The sequence below is a fragment of the Triturus cristatus genome, chromosome 1_1 (assembly GCF_964204655.1).
Source record: "Triturus cristatus chromosome 1_1, aTriCri1.1, whole genome shotgun sequence".
Classification (NCBI taxonomy): domain Eukaryota; kingdom Metazoa; phylum Chordata; class Amphibia; order Caudata; family Salamandridae; genus Triturus; species Triturus cristatus.
Genome location: NC_140579.1, coordinates 547,308,226 through 547,326,831, shown reverse-complemented (window position 1 = coordinate 547,326,831; position 18,606 = coordinate 547,308,226). Strand labels below are relative to the sequence as shown.

Here is an 18,606-nt window from a genome sequence, read left to right as displayed (position 1 = left end):
GGGCAGTGCAGTTGTGTTTGGGCAGTGTAGGGGGTCTTGCTAGCGGTGGTGTTTCAGGGTTTAGGACAGTGCAGTGTTTGGGTAGTCTACGGGGTCTTGCTGGGGGTGGTGTTTCAGGGTTTAGGGCAGTGCAGTGGTGTTCGTGCAGTGTAGGGTGCCTTGCTGGGGGTGGTGTTTCAGGGTTTAGGGCAGTGCTGTGGTGTTCGGGCAGTGTAGGGGGTCATGGGGGGTGGTGTTTCAGGGTTTAAGACAGTGCAGTGGTGTTTGAGCAGTGTAGGTGTCGGGTAGGGGTGGTGTTTCAGGGTTTAGGGCAGTGCAGTGGTGTTCGGGCAGTGTAGGGAGTCTTGCTGGGGGGTGGTGTTTCAGGGTTTAGGGCAGTGCAGTGGTGTTCGGGCAGTGTAGGGGGTCATGGGGGTGGTGTTTCAGTGTTTAGGGCAGTGCAGTGGTGTTCGGGCAGTGTAGGGGGTCATGCGGGGGTTGGTGTTTCAGGGTTTAGGGCAGTGCAGTGGTGTTCAGGCAGTGTAGGGGCTCTTGCTGAGGGTGGTGTTTCAGGGTTTCGGGCAGTGTAGGGAATCATGCAGTGGTGGTGTGTCAGGCTTTTGGGCAGTGCAGTGGTGTTCGGGCAGTGTAGGGGATCTTGCTAGGGGTGGTATTTCAGGGTCTAGGACACTGCAGTGTTCGGGTAGTCTACGGGGTCTTGCTGGGGGTGGTGTTTCAGGGTTTAGGGCAGTGCAGTGGTGTTCGGTCAGTGTAGCGGGTCATGCGGTCGTTGGTGTTTCAGGGTTTAGGGCAGTGCAGTGGTGTTCGGGCAGTGTAGGGGGTCTTGCTGGGGGTGGTGTTTCAGAGTTTAGGGCAGTGCAGTGGTGTTCGGGCAGTGTAGGGGGTCATGCAGGGGTGGTTCAGGGTTTAGGGCAGTGCAGTGGTGTTCCAGCAGTGTACGGGGTCTTGCAGGAGGTGGTGTTTCAGGGTCAAGGATTAGGGCAGTGCAGTGGTGTTCGGACAGTGTAGGGGGTCGTGTTGGGGCTGGTGTTTCAGGGTTTAGGGCAGTGCAGTGGTGTTCGGGCAGTGTAGGGAGTCTTGCTGGGGGGTGGTGTTTCAGGGTGTAGGGCAGTGCAGTGGTGTTCGGGCAGTGTATGGGGTCATGGGGGGTGGTGTTTCAGTGTTTAGGGCAGTGCAGTGGTGTTCGGGCAGTGTAGGGGGTCGTGTGGAAGGTGGTGTTTCAGGGTTTAGGGCAGTGCAGTGATGTTTGGGCAGTGTAGGGGGTCGTGCGGGGGTTGGTGTTTCAGGGTTTAGGGCAGTGCAGTGGTGTTCGGGCAGTGTAGCTGCTCTTGCTGAGGGTGGTGTTTCAGGGTTTCGGGCAGTGTAGGGAATCATGCAGTGGTGGTGTGTCAGGCTTTAGGGCAGTGCAGTGGTGTTCGGGCAGTGTAGGGGATCTTGGTAGGGGTGGTATTTCAGGGTCTAGGACAGTGCAGTGTTCGGGCAGTGTAGGGGGTCTTGCTGGGGGGTGGTGTTTCAGGGTTTAGGGCAGTGCAGTGGTGTTCGGGAAGTGTAGGGGGTCATGGGGGTGGTGTTTCAGTGTTTAGGGCAGTGCAGTGGTGTTCTGGCAGTGTAGGGGGTTGTGCTGGGGGTGGTGTCAGGGTTTAGGGCAGTGCATTTGTGTTCGGGCAGTGTAGGGGGTCTTGCTAGGGGTGGTGTTTCAGGGTTTAGGACAGTGCAGTGTTTGGGTGGTCTACGGGGTCTTGCTGGGGGTGGTGTTTCAGGGTTTAGGGCAGTGCAGTGGTGTTCGTGCAGTGTAGGGGGCCTTGCTGGGGGTGGTGTTTCAGGGTTTAGGGCAGTGCTGTGGTGTTCGGGCAGTGTAGGGTGTCATGGGGGGTGGTGTTTCAGGGTTTAAGACAGTGCAGTGTTGTTTGAGCATTGTAGGTGTCGGGTAGGGGTGGTGTTTCAGGGTTTAGGGCAGTGCAGTGGTGTTCGGGCAGTGTAGGGGGTCATGCAGGGGTGGTTCAGGGTTTAGGGCAGTGCAGTGGTGTTTGGGTAGTGTAGGGGATCATGCTGGGGGTGGTGTTTCAGGGTTTAGGGCAGAGCAGAGGTTTTAGGGCAGTGTAGGGGGTCTTGCTGGAGTTGGTATTTCAGGGTTTAGGGCAGTGGTGTTTGGGCAGTGTAGGGGGTTTTGCTGGGGGTGGTGTTTCAGGGTTTAGGGCAGTGCAGTGGTGTTCAGGTAGTGTGGGGGGTTGAGCTGGGGGTGGGGTTTTAGGGTTTAGGGCAGTGCAGTGGTGTTCGGGCAGTGTAGGGGGGCATGCAGGGGGTGTGTCTCAGGGTTTAGGGCAGTGCGGTGGTGTTCGGGCAGTGTATGGGGTCTTGCAGGGGGTGGTGTGTCAGGGTTTAGGGCAGTGGTGTTCGGGCAGTGTAGGGGGTCTTGCTGGGGGTGGCGTGTAAGGGTTTAGGGCAGTGGTGCAGTGGTGTTCCAGCAGTGTAGTGCGTCTTGCAGGGGGTGTTGTTTCAGGGTTTAGGGCACTGGTATTCGGGCAGTGTAGGGAGTCTTGCTGGGTGTGGTGTTGCAGGGTTTATGGCAGTGGTATTCAGACAGTGTAGCGGCTCTTGCTGGCGGTGGTGTTTCATGATTTAGGGCAGTGCAGTGGTGTTCGGGCAGTGTAGGGTGTCGTGCTGGAGGTGCTGTTTCAGGGTTTAGGGCAGTGCAGTGGTGTTTGGGCAGAGTTGGGTGGTCATGCTGGGGGTAGTGTTTCAGGGTTTACAGGAGTGGTGCAGTGGTGTTCCGGCAGTGTGTGGGGTGTTGCAGGAGGTGATGTTTCAGTGTCAAGGATTAGGGCAGTGCAGTGGTGTTCGGACAGTGTAGGGGTCGTGTTGGGGCTGGTGTTTCAGGGTTTAGGGCAGCGCAGTAGTGTTCAGGCAGTGTAGGGGGTCATGCTGGGGCTGGTGTTTCAGGGTTTAGGGCAGTGCAGTGGTGTTCTGGCAGTGTAGGGGGTCATGCATGAGGTGGAGTTTCAGGGTTTAGGGTAGTGCAGTGGTGTTAGGGCATTGTAGGGGGTCGTGCTGGGGGTGGTGTTTCAGGGTTTAGGGCAGTGCAGTGCAGTGGTATTCGGCAGTGTAGGGGGTCATGCAGGGGGTGATATTTCAGGCTTTGAGCAGTGCAGTGGTGTTCGGGCACTGTGGGGGGTCGTTCAAGGGGGTGGTGTTTCAGGGTTTAGGGCAGTGCAGCGGTGTTCGGGCAGTGTGGGGGGTCTTGCTGGGGATGTTGTTTCAGGTTTTAGGGCACTGCAGTTTTGTTCGGGCAGTGTGGGGGGTCAAGCTGGGGGTGGTATTTCAGGGTCAAGGATTAGGGCAGTGCAGTGGTGTTCGGACAGTGTAGGGGGTCGTGCTGGGGCTGGTGTTTCAGTGTTTAGGGCAGTGCAGTGTTCGGGCAGTGTAGGGGTCGTCCTGGGGTGGTGTTTCAGGGTTTAGAACAGTGCAGTGGTGTTCGGGCAGTGTAGGGAGTTGTGCTGGGGCTGGTGTTTCAGGGTTTAGGGCAGCGCAGTGGTGTTCGGGCAGTGTAGGGGGTCGTGCTGAGGCTGGTGTTTCAGGGTTTAGGCCAGCACAGTGGTGTTCGGGCAGTGTAGGGGGTTGTGCTGGGGCTAGTGTTTCAGGGTTTAGGGCAGTGCAGTGGTGTTCGGGTAGTGTAGGGGGTCGTGCTGGGGCTTTTGTTTCAGGGTTTATGCCAGCACAGTGGTGTTCGGGCAGTGTAGGGGGTCGTGTTGGGGCTGGTGTTTCAGGGTTTAGGGCAGTGCAGTTGTGCTCGCGCAGTGTAGGGGGTCGTGCTGGGGCTGGTGTTTCAGTCTTTAGGGCAGGGCAGTGTAGGGGTCGTCCTGGGGTGGTGTTTCAGGGTTTAGAACAGTGCAGTGGTGTTCGGGCAGTGTAGGGAGTTGTGCTGGGGCTGGTGTTTCAGGGTTTAGGGCAGCGCAGTGGTGTTCGGGCAGTGTAGGGGGTCGTGCTGAGGCTGGTGTTTCAGGGTTTAGGCCAGCACAGTGGTGTTCGGGCAGTGTAGGGGGTTGTGCTGGGGCTAGTGTTTCAGGGTTTAGGGCAGCGCAGTGGTGTTCGGGTAGTGTAGGGGGTCGTGCTGGGGCTGGTGTTTCAGGGTTTATGCCAGCATAGTGGTGTTCGGGCAGTGTAGGGGGTAGTGTTGGGGCTGGTGTTTCAGGGTTTAGGGCAGTGCAATTGTGCTCGCGCAGTGTAGGGGGTCGTGCTGGGGCTGGTGTTTCAGTGTTTAGGGCAGGGCAGTGTAGGGGTCATCCTGGGGTGGTGTTTCAGGGTTTAGAACAGTGCAGTGGTGTTCGGGCAGTGTAGGGGGTCGTGCTGGGGCTGGTGTTTCAGGGTTTAGGCTAGCACAGTGATGTTCGGGCAGTGTAGGGGGTCGTGCTGGGGCTAGGGTTTCAGGGTTTAGGGCAGCGCAGTAGTGTTCAGGCAGTGTGGGGGTCGTGCTGGGGCTGGTGTTTCAGGGTTTAGGGCAGCGCAGTGGTGTTTGGGCAGTGTAGGGGGTCGAATTGGGGCTAGTTTTTCAGGGTTTTGGACAGAACAGTGGTGTTCGGGCAGTGTAGGCGGTCCTACTGGGGGTAGTGTTTCAGGGTTTACGGGAGTGGTGTTCAGGCAGTGTAGGGGGTCGTGCTGGGGCTGGTGTTTCAGGGTTTAGGGCAGTGCAGTGGTGTTCCGGCAGTGTAGGGGGTCATGAGGGGGTGGTGTTTCAGGGTTTAGGGCAGTGCAGTGGTGTTCGGGCAGTGTAGGGGGTCTTGCAGAGGGTGGTGTTTCAGGGTCTAGGACAGTGCAGTGTTCGGGTAGTCTACGGGGACTTGCTGGGGGTGGTGTTTCAGGGTTTAGGGCAGTGCAGTGGTGTTCGGGCAGTGTAGCGGGTCATGCGGGGGTGGTGTTTCAGGGTTTAGTGCAGTGCAGTGGTGTTCGGGCAGTGTAGGGGGTCATGGGGGGTGGTGTTTCAGGGTTTAAGACAGTGCAGTGTAGGTGTCGGGTAGGGGTGGTGTTTCAGGGTTTAGGGCAGTGCAGTTGTGTTCGGGCAGTGTAGGGGGTCTTGCTAGCGGTGGTGTTTCAGGGTTTAGGACAGTGCAGTGTTTGGGTAGTCTACGGGGTCTTGCTGGGGGGTGGTGTTTCAGGGTTTAGGGCACTGCAGTGGTGTTCGGGCAGTGTAGGGGGTCATTGGTTTGTGGTGTTTCAGTGTTTAGGGCTGTGCAGTGGTGTTCTGGCAGTGTAGGGGGTTTGCTGGGGGTGGTGACTCAGGGTTTAGGGCAGTGCAGTTGTGTTCGGGCAGTGTAGGGGGTATTGCTAGCGGTGGTGTTTCAGGGTTTAGGACAGTGCAGTGTTTGGGTAGTCTACGGGGTCTTGCTGGGGGTGGTGTTTCAGGGTTTAGGGCAGTGCAGTGGTGTTCGTGCAGTGTAGGGGGCCTTGCTGGGGGTGGTGTTTCAGGGTTTAGGGCAGTGCAGTGGTGTTCGGGCAGTGTAGGGGGTCATGGGGGGGTGGAGTTTCAGGGTTTAAGACAGTGCAGTGGTGTTTGAGCAGTGTAGGTGTCGGGTAGGGGTGGTGTTTCAGGGTTTAGGGCAGTGCAGTGGTGTTCGGGCAGTGTAGGGAGTCTTGCTGGGGGGTAGTGTTTCAGGGTTTAGGGCAGTGCAGTGGTGTTCGGGCAGTGTAGGGGGTCATGGGGGGTGGTGTTTCAGTGTTTAGGGCAGTGCAGTGGTGTTCGGGCAGTGTAGGGGGTCGTGCGGAAGGTGGTGTTTCAGGGTTTAGGGCAGTGCAGTGATGTTCGGGCAGTGTAGGGGGTCGTGCGGGGGTTGGTGTTTCATGGTTTAGAGCAGTGCAGTGGTGTTCGGGCAGTGTAGGGGCTCTTGCTGAGGGTGGTGTTTCAGGGTTTCGGGCAGTGTAGGGAATCATGCAGTGGTGGTGTGTCAGGCTTTTGGGCAGTGCAGTGGTGTTCGGGCAGGGTAGGGGGTCTTGCAGAGGGTGGTGTTTCAGGGTCTAGGACAGTGCAGTGTTCGGGTAGTCTACGGGGTCTTGCTGGGGGTGGTGTTTCAGGGTTTAGGGCAGTGCAGTGGTGTTCGGGCAGTGTAGCGGGCCGTGTGGGGGTGGTGTTTCAGGGTTTAGGGCAGTGCAGTGGTGTTCGGGCAGTGTAGGGGGTCATGGGGGGTGGTGTTTCAGGGTTTAGGGCAGTGCAGTGGTGTTCGTGCAGTGTAGGGGGCCTTGCTGGGGGTGGTGTTTCAGAGTTTAGGGCAGTGCAGTGGTGTTCGGGCAGTGTAGGGGGTCATGGGGGGGTGGAGTTTCAGGGTTTAAGACAGTGCAGTGGTGTTTGAGCAGTGTAGGTGTCGGGTAGGGGTGGTGTTTCAGGGTTTAGGGCAGTGCAGTGGTGTTCAGGCAGTGTAGGGAGTCTTGCTGGGGGGTGGTGTTTCAGGGTTTAGGGCAGTGCAGTGGTGTTCGGGCAGTGTAGGGGGTCATGGGGGGGTGGTGTTTCAGTGTTTAGGGCAGTGCAGTGGTGTTCGGGCAGTGTAGGGGGTTGTTCAGAAGGTGGTGTTTCAGGGTTTAGGGCAGTGCAGTGATGTTCGGGCAGTGTAGGGGCTCTTGCTGAGGGTGGTGTTTCAGGGTTTCGGGCAGTGTAGGGAATCATGCAGTGGTGGTGTGTCAGGCTTTTGGGCAGTGCAGTGGTGTTAGGGCAGTGTAGGGGGTCTTGCTGGGGGTGGTGTTTCAGGGTTTACGGCAGTGCAGTGGTGTTCGGGCAGTGTAGGGGGTCATGGGGGGGTGGAGTTTCAGGGTTTAAGACAGTGCAGTGGTGTTTGAGCAGTGTAGGTGTCGGGTAGGGGTGGTGTTTCAGGGTTTAGGGCAGTGCAGTGGTGTTCGGGCAGTGTAGGGAGTCTTGCTGGGGGGTAGTGTTTCAGGGTTTAGGGCAGTGCAGTGGTGTTCGGGCAGTGTAGGGGGTCATGGGGGGTGGTGTTTCAGTGTTTAGGGCAGTGCAGTGGTGTTCGGGCAGTGTAGGGGGTCGTGCGGAGGTGGTGTTTCAGGGTTTAGGGCAGTGCAGTGATGTTCGGGCAGTGTAGGGGGTCGTGCGGGGGTTGGTGTTTCAGGGTTTAGAGCAGTGCAGTGGTGTTCGGGCAGTGTAGGGGCTCTTGCTGAGGGTGGTGTTTCAGGGTTTCGGGCAGTGTAGGGAATCATGCAGTGGTGGTGTGTCAGGCTTTTGGGCAGTGCAGTGGTGTTCGGGCAGGGTAGGGGGTCTTGCAGAGGGTGGTGTTTCAGGGTCTAGGACAGTGCAGTGTTCAGGTAGTCTACGGGGTCTTGCTGGGGGTGGTGTTTCAGGGTTTAGGGCAGTGCAGTGGTGTTCGGGCAGTGTAGCGGGCCGTGCGGGGGTGGTGTTTCAGGGTTTAGGGCAGTGCAGTGGTGTTCGGGCAGTGTAGGGGGTCATGGGGGATGGTGTTTCAGGGTTTAGGGCAGTGCAGTGGTGTTCGTGCAGTGTAGGGGGCCTTGCTGGGGGTGGTGTTTCAGAGTTTAGGGCAGTGCAGTGGTGTTCGGGCAGTGTAGGGGGTCATGGGGGGGTGGAGTTTCAGGGTTTAAGACAGTGCAGTAGTGTTTGAGCAGTGTAGGTGTCGGGTAGGGGTGGTGTTTCAGGGTTTAGGGCGGTGCAGTGGTGTTCAGGCAGTGTAGGGAGTCTTGCTGGGGGGTGGTGTTTCAGGGTTTAGGGCAGTGCAGTGGTGTTCGGGCAGTGTAGGGGGTCATGGGGGGGTGGTGTTTCAGTGTTTAGGGCAGTGCAGTGGTGTTCGGGCAGTGTAGGGGGTTGTGCAGAAGGTGGTGTTTCAGGGTTTAGGGCAGTGCAGTGATGTTCGGGCAGTGTAGGGGCTCTTGCTGAGGGTGGTGTTTCAGGGTTTCGGGCAGTGTAGGGAATCATGCAGTGGTGGTGTGTCAGGCTTTTGGGCAGTGCAGTGGTGTTAGGGCAGTGTAGGAGGTCTTGCAGAGGGTGGTGTTTCAGGGTCTAGGACAGTGCAGTGTTCGGGTAGTCTACGGGGTCTTGCTGGGGGTGGTGTTTCAGGGTTTAGGGCAGTGCAGTGGTGTTCGGGCAGTGTAGCGGGTCATGCGGGGGTGGTTTTTCAGGGTTTAGGGCAGTGCAGTGGTGTTTGGGCAGTGTAGGGGGTCATGGGGGTGGTGTTTCAGGGTTTAAGACAGTGCAGTGTAGGTGCCGGGTAGGGGTGGTGTTTCAGGGTTTAGGGCAGTGCAGTTGTGTTCGGGCAGTGTAGGGGGACGTGCTGGGGCTGGTGTTTCAGGGTTTAGGGCAGCGCAGTGGTGTTTGGGCAGTGTAGGGGGTCGAATTGGGGCTAGTTTTTCAGGGTTTTGGACAGAACAGTGGTGTTCGGGCAGTGTAGGGGGTCTTACTGGGGGTAGTGTTTCAGGGTTTACGGGAGTGGTGTTCAGGCAGTGTAGGGGGTCGTGCTGGGGCTGGTGTTTCAGGGTTTAGGGCAGTGCAGTGGTGTTCCGGCAGTGTAGGGGGTCATGAGGGGGTGGTGTTTCAGGGTTTAGGGCAGTGCAGTGGTGTTCGGGTAGTGTAGGGGGTCTTGCAGAGGGTGGTGTTTCAGGGTCTAGGACAGTGCAGTGTTCGGGTAGTCTACGGGGTCTTGCTGGGGGTGGTGTTTCAGGGTTTAGGGCAGTGCAGTGGTGTTCGGGCAGTGTAGCGGGTCATGCGGGGGTGGTGTTTCAGTGTTTAGGGCAGTGCAGTGGTGTTTTGGCAGTGTAGGGGGTTGTGCTGGGGGTGGTGACTCAGGGTTTAGGGCAGTGCAGTTGTGTTCGGGCAGTGTAGGGGGTCTTGCTAGCGGTGGTGTTTCAGGATTTAGGACAGTGCAGTGTTTGGGTAGTCTACGGGGTCTTGCTGGGGGGTGGTGTTTCAGGGTTTAGGGCACTGCAGTGGTGTTCGGGCAGTGTAGGGGGTCATTGGTTTGTGGTGTTTCAGTGTTTAGGGCTGTGCAGTGGTGTTCTGGCAGTGTAGGGGGTTTGCTGGGGGTGGTGACTCAGGGTTTAGGGCAGTGCAGTTGTGTTCGGGCAGTGTAGGGGGTATTGCTAGCGGTGGTGTTTCAGGGTTTAGGACAGTGCAGTGTTTGGGTAGTCTACGGGGTCTTGCTGGGGGTGGTGTTTCAGGGTTTAGGGCAGTGCAGTGGTGTTCGTGCAGTGTAGGGGGCCTTGCTGGGGGTGGTGTTTCAGGGTTTAGGGCAGTGCAGTGGTGTTCGGGCAGTGTAGGGGGTCATGGGGGGGTAGAGTTTCAGGGTTTAAGACAGTGCAGTGGTGTTTGAGCAGTGTAGGTGTCGGGTAGGGGTGGTGTTTCAGGGTTTAGGGCAGTGCAGTGGTGTTCGGGCAGTGTAGGGAGTCTTGCTGGGGGGTAGTGTTTCAGGGTTTAGGGCAGTGCAGTGGTGTTCGGGCAGTGTAGGGGGTCATGGGGGGTGGTGTTTCAGTGTTTAGGGCAGTGCAGTGGTGTTCGGGCAGTGTAGGGGGTCGTGCGGAAGGTGGTGTTTCAGGGTTTAGGGCAGTGCAGTGATGTTCGGGCAGTGTAGGGGGTCGTGCGGGGGTTGGTGTTTCAGGGTTTAGAGCAGTGCAGTGGTGTTCGGGCAGTGTAGGGGCTCTTGCTGAGGGTGGTGTTTCAGGGTTTCGGGCAGTGTAGGGAATCATGCAGTGGTGGTGTGTCAGGCTTTTGGGCAGTGCAGTGGTGTTCGGGCAGGGTAGGGGGTCTTGCAGAGGGTGGTGTTTCAGGGTCTAGGACAGTGCAGTGTTCGGGTAGTCTACGGGGTCTTGCTGGGGGTGGTGTTTCAGGGTTTAGGGCAGTGCAGTGGTGTTCGGGCAGTGTAGCGGGCCGTGCGGGGGTGGTGTTTCAGGGTTTAGGGCAGTGCAGTGGTGTTCGGGCAGTGTAGGGGGTCATGGGGGGTGGTGTTTCAGGGTTTAGGGCAGTGCAGTGGTGTTCGTGCAGTGTAGGGGGCCTTGCTGGGGGTGGTGTTTCAGAGTTTAGGGCAGTGCAGTGGTGTTCGGGCAGTGTAGGGGGTCATGGGGGGGTGGAGTTTCAGGGTTTAAGACAGTGCAGTGGTGTTTGAGCAGTGTAGGTGTCGGGTAGGGGTGGTGTTTCAGGGTTTAGGGCAGTGCAGTGGTGTTCAGGCAGTGTAGGGAGTCTTGCTGGGGGGTGGTGTTTCAGGGTTTAGGGCAGTGCAGTGGTGTTCGGGCAGTGTAGGGGGTCATGGGGGGGTGGTGTTTCAGTGTTTAGGGCAGTGCAGTGGTGTTCGGGCAGTGTAGGGGGTTGTGCAGAAGGTGGTGTTTCAGGGTTTAGGGCAGTGCAGTGATGTTCGGGCAGTGTAGGGGCTCTTGCTGAGGGTGGTGTTTCAGGGTTTCGGGCAGTGTAGGGAATCATGCAGTGGTGGTGTGTCAGGCTTTTGGGCAGTGCAGTGGTGTTAGGGCAGTGTAGGGGGTCTTGCTGGGGGTGGTGTTTCAGGGTTTACGGCAGTGCAGTGGTGTTCGGGCAGTGTAGGGGGTCATGGGGGGGTGGAGTTTCAGGGTTTAAGACAGTGCAGTGGTGTTTGAGCAGTGTAGGTGTCGGGTAGGGGTGGTGTTTCAGGGTTTAGGGCAGTGCAGTGGTGTTCGGGCAGTGTAGGGAGTCTTGCTGGGGGGTAGTGTTTCAGGGTTTAGGGCAGTGCAGTGGTGTTCGGGCAGTGTAGGGGGTCATGGGGGGTGGTGTTTCAGTGTTTAGGGCAGTGCAGTGGTGTTCGGGCAGTGTAGGGGGTCGTGCGGAAGGTGGTGTTTCAGGGTTTAGGGCAGTGCAGTGATGTTCGGGCAGTGTAGGGGGTCGTGCGGGGTTGGTGTTTCAGGGTTTAGAGCAGTGCAGTGGTGTTCGGGCAGTGTAGGGGCTCTTGCTGAGGGTGGTGTTTCAGGGTTTCGGGCAGTGTAGGGAATAATGCAGTGGTGGTGTGTCAGGCTTTTGGGCAGTGCAGTGGTGTTCGGGCAGGGTAGGGGGTCTTGCAGAGGGTGGTGTTTCAGGGTCTAGGACAGTGCAGTGTTCGGGTAGTCTACGGGGTCTTGCTGGGGGTGGTGTTTCAGGGTTTAGGGCAGTGCAGTGGTGTTCGGGCAGTGTAGCGGGCCGTGCGGGGGTGGTGTTTCAGGGTTTAGGGCAGTGCAGTGGTGTTCGGGCAGTGTATGGGGTCATGGGGGGTGGTGTTTCAGGGTTTAGGGCAGTGCAGTGGTGTTCGTGCAGTGTAGGGGGCCTTGCTGGGGGTGGTGTTTCAGAGTTTAGGGCAGTGCAGTGGTGTTCGGGCAGTGTAGGGAGTCATGGGGGGGTGGAGTTTCAGGGTTTAAGACAGTGCAGTAGTTTTTGAGCAGTGTAGGTGTCGGGTAGGGGTGGTGTTTCAGGTTTTAGGGCAGTGCAGTGGTGTTCAGGCAGTGTAGGGAGTCTTGCTGGGGGGTGGTGTTTCAGGGTTTAGGGCAGTGCAGTGGTGTTCGGGCAGTGTAGGGGGTCATGGGGGTGGTGTTTCAGTGTTTAGGGCAGTGCAGTGGTGTTCGGGCAGTGTAGGGGGTTGTGCAGAAGGTGGTGTTTCAGGGTTTAGGGCAGTGCAGTGATGTTCGGGCAGTGTAGGGGCTCTTGCTGAGGGTGGTGTTTCAGGGTTTCGGGCAGTGTAGGGAATCATGCAGTGGTGGTGTGTCAGGCTTTTGGGCAGTGCAGTGGTGTTAGGGCAGTGTAGGGGGTCTTGCAGAGGGTGGTGTTTCAGGGTCTAGGACAGTGCAGTGTTCGGGTAGTCTACGGGGTCTTGCTGGGGGTGGTGTTTCAGGGTTTAGGGCAGTGCAGTGGTGTTCGGGCAGTGTAGCGGGTCATGCGGGGGTGGTTTTTCAGGGTTTAGGGCAGTGCAGTGGTGTTTGGGCAGTGTAGGGGGTCATGGGGGGTGGTGTTTCAGGGTTTAAGACAGTGCAGTGTAGGTGCCGGGTAGGGGTGGTGTTTCAGGGTTTAGGGCAGTGCAGTTGTGTTCGGGCAGTGTAGGGGGTCTTGCTGGGGGGTGGTGTTTCAGGGTTTAGGGCAGTGCAGTGGTGTTCGGGCAGTGTAGGGGGTCATGGGGGGGTGGTGTTTCAGTGTTTAGGGCAGTGCAGTGGTGTTCTGGCAGTGTAGGGGGTTTTGCTGGGGGTGGTGACTCAGGGTTTAGGGCAGTGCAGTTGTGTTCGAGCAGTGTAGGGGGTCTTGCTAGCGGTGGTGTTTCAGGGTTTAGGACAGTGCAGTGTTTGGGTAGTCTACGGGGTCTTGCTGGGGGTGGTGTTTCAGGGTTTAGGGCAGTGCAGTGGTGTTCGTGCAGTGTAGGGGGCCTTGCTGGGGTGGTGTTTCAGGGTTTAGGGCAGTGCAGTGGTGTTCGGGCAGTGAAGGGGGTCATGGGGGTGGAGTTTCAGGGTTTAAGACAGTGCAGTGGTGTTTGAGCAGTGTAGGTGTCGGGTAGGGGTGGTGTTTCAGGGTTTAGGGCAGTGCAGTGGTGTTCGGGCAGTGTAGGGAGTCTTGCTGGGGGGTGGTGTTTCAGGGTTTAGGGCAGTGCAGTGGTGTTCGGGCAGTGTAGGGTGTCATGGGGGGTGGTGTTTCAGTGTTTAGGGCAGTGCAGTGGTGTTCGGGCAGTGTAGGGGGTCGTGCGCAAGGTGGTGTTTCAGGGTTTAGGGCAGTGCAGTGATGTTCGGGCAGTGTAGGGGGTCGTGCGGGGGTTGGTGTTTCAGGGTTTAGGGCAGTGCAGTGGTGTTCGGGCAGTGTAGGGGCTCTTGCTGAGGGTGGTGTTTCAGGGTTTCGGGCAGTGTAGGGAATCATGCAGTGGTGGTGTGTCAGGCTTTTGGGCAGTGCATTGGTGTTCGGGCAGTGTAGGGGGTCTTGCTAGGGGTGGTATTTCAGGGTCTAGGACAGTGCAGTGTTCGGGTAGTCTACGGGGTCTTGCTGGGGGTGGTGTTTCAGGGTTTAGGGCAGTGCAGTGGTGTTCGGGCAGTGTAGCGGGTCATGTGGGCGTTGGTGTTTCAGGGTTTAGGGCAGTGCAGTGGTGTTCGGGCAGTGTAGGGTGTCTTGCTGGGGGTGGTGTTTCAGAGTTTAGGGCAGTGCAGTTGTGTTCGGGCAGTGTAGGGGGTCTTGCTGGGGGTTGGTGTTTCAGGGTTTAGGGCAGTGCAGTGGTGTTCAGGCAGTGTAGGGGGTCTTGCTGGGGGGTGGTGTTTCAGGGTTTAGGGCAGTGCAGTGGTGTTTGGGTAGTGTAGGGGATCATGCTGGGGGTGGTGTTTCAGGGTTTAGGGCAGAGCAGAGGTTTTAGGGCAGTGTAGGGGGTCTTGCTGAAGTTGGTATTTTAGGATTTAGGGCAGTGGTGTTTGGACAGTGTAGGGGGTTTTGCTGGGGGTGGTGTTTCAGGGTTTAGGGCAGTGCAGTGGTGTTCAGGTAGTGTGGGGGTTGAGCTGGGGGTGGGGTTTTAGGGTTTAGGGCAGTGCAGTGGTGTTCGGGCAGTGTAGGGGGTCATGCAGGGGGTGTGTTTCAGGGTTTAGGGCAGTGCGGTGGTGTTCGGGCAGTGTAGGGGGTCTTGCCGGGGGTGGTGTTTCAGGGTTTAGGGCAGTGGTGATCGGGCAGTGTAGGGGGTCTTGCTGGGGGTGGCGTGTAAGGGTTTAGGGCAGTGGTGCAGTGGTGTTCCAGCAGTGTAGGGCGTCTTGCAGGGAGTGGTGTTTCAGGGTTTAGGGCACTGGTATTCGGGCAGTGTAGGGAGTCTTGCTGGGTGTGGTGTTGCAGGGTTTAGGGCAGTGCAGTGGTGTTCGGGCAGTGTAGGGTGTCGTGCTGGAGGTGGTGTTTCAGGGTTTAGGGCAGTGCAGTGGTGTTTGGGCAGAGTTGGGTGGTCATGCTGGGGGTAGTGTTTCAGGGTTTACGGGAGTGGTGCAGTGGTGTTCCGGCAGTGTACGGGGTCTTGCAGGAGGTGGTGTTTCAGGGTCAAGGATTAGGGCAGTGCAGTGGTGTTCGGACAGTGTAGGGGGTCGTGTTGGGGCTGGTGTTTCAGGGTTTAGGGCAGTGCAGTAGTGTTCAGGCAGTGTAGGGGGTCGTGCTGGGGCTGGTGTTTCAGGGTTTAGGGCAGTGCAGTGGTGTCCTGGCAGTGTAGGGGGTCGTGCTGGGGCTGGTGTTTCAGGGTTTAGGGCAGTGCAGCGGTGTTCGGGCAGTGTAGTTGGTCAAGCTGGTGCTGGTGTTTCAGGGTTTAGGGCAGTGCAGTGGTGTTCTGGCAGTGTAGGGGGTCATTCATGAGGTGGAGTGTCAGGGTTTAGGGTAGTGCAGTGGTGTTAGGGCATTGTAGGGGGTCGTGCTGGGGGTGGTGTTTTATGGTTTAGGGCAGTGCAGTGCAGTGGTGTTCGGCAGTGTAGGGGGTCATGCAGGGGGTGATATTTCAGGCTATAGAGCAGTGCAGTGGTGTTTTGGCACTGTGGGGGGTCGTTCAATTGGGTGGTGTTTCAGGGTTTAGGGCAGTGCAGCGGTGTTCGGGCAGTGTGGGGGGTCTTGCTGGGGGTGTTGTTTCAGGTTTTAGGGCACTGCAGTTTTGTTTGGGCAGTGTGGGGGGTCATGCTGGGGGTGGTATTTCAGGGTCAAGGATTAGGGCAGTGCAGTGGTGTTTGGACAGTGTAGGGGGTCGTGCTGGGGCTAGTGTTTCAGTGTTTAGGGCAGTGCAGTGTTCGGGCAGTGTAGGGGTCGTCCTGGGGTGGTGTTTCAGGGTTTAGAACAGTGCAGTGGTGTTCGGGCTGTGTAGGGAGTCGTGCTGGGGCTGGTGTTTCAGGGTTTAGGGCAGCACAGTGGTGTTCGGGGAGTTAAGGGGTCGTGCTGAGGCTGGTGTTTCAGGGTTTTGGCCAGCACAGTGGTGTTCGGGCAGTGTAGGGGGTCGTGCTGGGGCTAGTGTTTCAGGGTTTAGGGCAGCGCAGTGGTGTTCGGGTAGTGTAGGGGGTCGTGCTGGGGCTGGTGTTTCAGGGTTTAGACCAGCACAGTGGTGTTCGGGCAGTGTAGGGGGCCGTGTTGGGGCTGGTGTTTCAGGGTTTAGGGCAGTGCATTTGTGCTCGCGCAGTGTAGGGGGTCGTGCTGGGGCTGGTGTTTCAGTGTTTAGGGCAGGGCAGTGTAGGGGTCGTCCTGGGGTGGTGTTTCAGGGTTTAGAACAGTGCAGTGGTGTTCGGGCAGCGTAGGGAGTCGTGCTGGGGCTGGTGTTTCAGGGTTTAGGGCAGCGCAGTGGTGTTCGGGCAGTGTAGGGGGTCGTGCTGGGGCTAGTGTTTCAGGGTTTAGGGCAGCGCAGTAGTGTTCAGGCAGTGTAGGGGGTCATGCTGGGGCTGGTGTTTCAGGGTTTAGGGCAGAGCAGTGGTGTTTGGGCAGTGTAGGGGGTCGTGTTGGGGCTGGTTTTTCAGGGTTTTGGACAGAGCAGTGGTGTTCGGGCAGTGTAGGGGGTCTTACTGGGGGTAGTGTTTCAGGGTTAACGGGAGTGGTGTTCAGGCAGTGTAGGGGGTCGTGCTGGGGCTGGTGTTTCAGGGTTTAGGGCAGTGCAGTGGTGTTCCGGCAGTGTAGGGGGTCATGCTTGCTGATGTTTCCGGGTTTAGGGCAGTGCAGTGGTGTCCGGGCAGTGTAGGGGGTCGTGCTGGGGCTGGTGTTTCAGGGTTTAGGGCAGTGCAGCGGTGTTCAGGCAGTGTAGTTGGTCATGCTGGTGCTGGTGTTTCAGGGTTTAGAGCAGTGCAGTGGTGTTCCGGCAGTGTAGGGGGTCATGCAGGGGGTGGTATTTCAGGCTTTAGTGCAGTGGTGTTCGGGCAGTGTGGGGGGTCGTGCAAGGGGGTGGTGTTTCAGGGTTTAGGGTAGTGCAACGTTGTTCGGGCAGTGTGGGGGATCTTGCTGGGCGTGTTGTTTCAGGGTTTAGGGCACTGCAGTGGTGTTCATGCAGTGTAGGGGGTTGTGCTGGGGCTGGTGTTTTATGGTTTAGGGGAGTGCAGTGGTGTTAGGGTAGTGTGGGGGGTCATGCTGGGGGTGGTGTTTCAGGGTCAAGGATTAGGGCAGTGCAGTGGTGTTCGGACAGTGTAGGGGGTCATGTTGGGGCTGGTGTTTCAGGGTTTATGGCAGTGCAGTTGTGCTTGCACAGTGTAGGGGGTCGTGCTGGCTGATGTTTCAGGTTTTAGGGCAGTGCAGTGGTGTCCGGGCAGTGTAGGGGGTTGTGCTGGGGCTGGTGTTTCAGGGTTTAGGGCAGTGCAGCGGTGTTCGGGCAGTGTAAGGGGTCGAGCTGGGGCTGGTGTTTCAGGGTTTAGGGCAGTGCAGTGGTGTTCGGGCAGTGTAGGGGGTCGTGCTGGGGGTGGTGTTTCAGGGTTTAGGGCAGTGCAGCGGTGTTCGGGCAGTGTGGGGGGTCTTGCTGGGGGTGTTGTTTCAGGGTTTAGGGCACTGCAGTGGTGTTCGGGCAGTGTGGGGGGTCATGCTGGGGGTGGTGTTTCAGGGTGAAGGATCAGGGCAGTGCAGTGGTGTTAGGACAGTGTAGGGGTTGTGTTGGGGATGGTGTTTCAGGGTTTAGGGCAGTGCAGTTGTGCTCGCGCAGTGTAGGGGGTCATGCTGGGGCTGATGTTTCAGTGTTTAGGGCAGTGCAGTGTTCGGGCAGTGTAGGGGGTCGTCCTGGGGTGGTGTTTCAGGGTTTAGGGCAGTGCAGTGGTGTTCGGGCAGTGTAGGGAGTCGTGCTGGGGCTAGTGTTTCAGGGTTTAGAGCAGCGCAGTGGTGTTCGGGCAGTTTAGGGGGTCTTGCTGGGTGTTGGACTTGGCCCTTCTGGCAGGTTCACCCCTAAATTTTTTTGATTTTATTGGTGATAGTGATTTTTGGTTTCGGCGCACTTTCCCTGTGTCCCAGAGTAAAGTGTGTGCGCACTCTGAATGCATGTGGTGAGATAGGCCTGCCCTCCCATAGGAATGCATGGGGAATGTATGTGTCCCTGGTAGTTCCTGATGCGTGGGGTGTGCAGGCTCGAGTTTGGTATGTGCGGACTCGTGTGATCGAATGCTTCGCAATGATGTATGATGCATGATTATGTCATGTGTGGAAGTGCCACTTCTAGGAGTTGGCATATTAGGGTAAAAGGTGTCTGCCATGTGATTGGCTGGAGCTGGCTGGTGAGCCTGGCTCCAGGAGTCTGGGTGGGTCTGCCCCAGTGGTGAGTGTGAGATTAGCATGCGGATGGCTGGGGAGGAGTGCACCTTGGACCTGAATAGGGCAGGGCTTTCCCCACACAATGCTGGCTCCGCCCCCTGTGGTGCGACTGATGACCCTAGCCCTGCCAGTGAATAGAGTGAGGGGCTGAGCACATCAAGGATGCTCCCCAACCAGCTGCCACTGTTTTTCCCCCTCACCCTGAACCCAGAACAAAGGGAAAAGATGTATAAAAATGGGGCTGTGTCTCCACAGAAGTTGTTCTCTGCCAGGATCTTACCTGAGGGGGGCTGCTGCTGCTGCCGCTGGACCAGAGGACCGCCACTTGGACTACCTCCCTGCCTGGAGGCCCAGTGAGCTGGCTCTGGGTCCAGCCTTGCCCCCCACCCCTGCCCTGCTGCATGCAGGGGAGAACTTTGCTGGACTTGGTGTCTGTGGGCATCCCTAAGCGCCTGGAAGCGCTTTTATTTTCCTTCAGCGCTCAGGAGCGCTTTGTTGCTGCAAGCCGGTGCCCACCCGGCATTTGCCCCGTTCTGGACTGATCCTGAGGTCCCCTGGCAGGTGCCCACCCTGCCAGGGACATTGCCGCAATATCGAGTGCCCACCTCGATTTATTGAATTCTAAAAGCGCCGGTGCCCACCCGGCATTTGCTCCGTGAATCGCCCTCCGGCGTCCGACCAGGAAGTCAGGCGGGCCAGGGTGCGGGCCTCCGGGACAACTGGAACAGGAAGTGGGAAGGCAGGAGCCTACCCCGCCTCCCACCGGGGACTCGCGCTGATTTGAAAGCCCCGGAGCCGGCAGGAGCCTACCCTGCGCCCCGGGGCCCTGGGGAGAAGTACTGCACCCCCACCCAGGTGGGAGCCCACCCCGCACTGGGACGTGCCGCCGGCGTGCACGGAGCCGTAGGCTCCGCATTCAAGACCCCCGAGGGAAGAGCTCCGGTGAAGAGGGCTCCTCGCTACAGGGCACCGTCCTGCCTGCACCGCAGGAGGAAGACTGCCGCCACCTTCGCCACGAGGACCCTTCCCCCCCAGCTACGAACCGGTGAGTCGAGGCGGTAGGCTGGGGAGGAGAGGTGCTGTATTGGGGCCTGCATTGTTCACTCCGAGCGCGAGTACGCTCACACGTTCAGAGGGGCAAATTGTGTGCATTCAGAGCCCTGTGAAGGCTCCAACCCCGGGGGCATCGGTGGATTCCGAGCGCTAGTGCGCCCCGACGAGGCAATTGTGTAAAGAGCCTGCGAGGGCTCCAACGACGGGGGCATTTCGTTCAATTGTGTAAAGAGCCTGCGAGGGCTCCAACGACGGGGGCATTTCGTTTATGATCAGAGCGGCCCCGGAAGGCAGCGGGCCGCTCCTACGTTATCAGGGGGCATTTCTTGTTGTAGAGCCCAGAGGGGCTCAGGAGGCCATAACTGTTCCAAGGGCCCAGAGGTGCC

The 18,606-nt window shown here is 58.2% G+C and overlaps 1 protein-coding gene across 1 annotated transcript in view; it reads left to right on the top strand.

The window, feature by feature from the left end:
- LOC146870586 (copine-8-like) overlaps positions 1-18,606 on the top strand; it is a 1,950,277-nt gene that overhangs the window by 1,831,306 nt on the left and 100,365 nt on the right. The gene's annotated exons all lie outside the window — the stretch shown is intronic.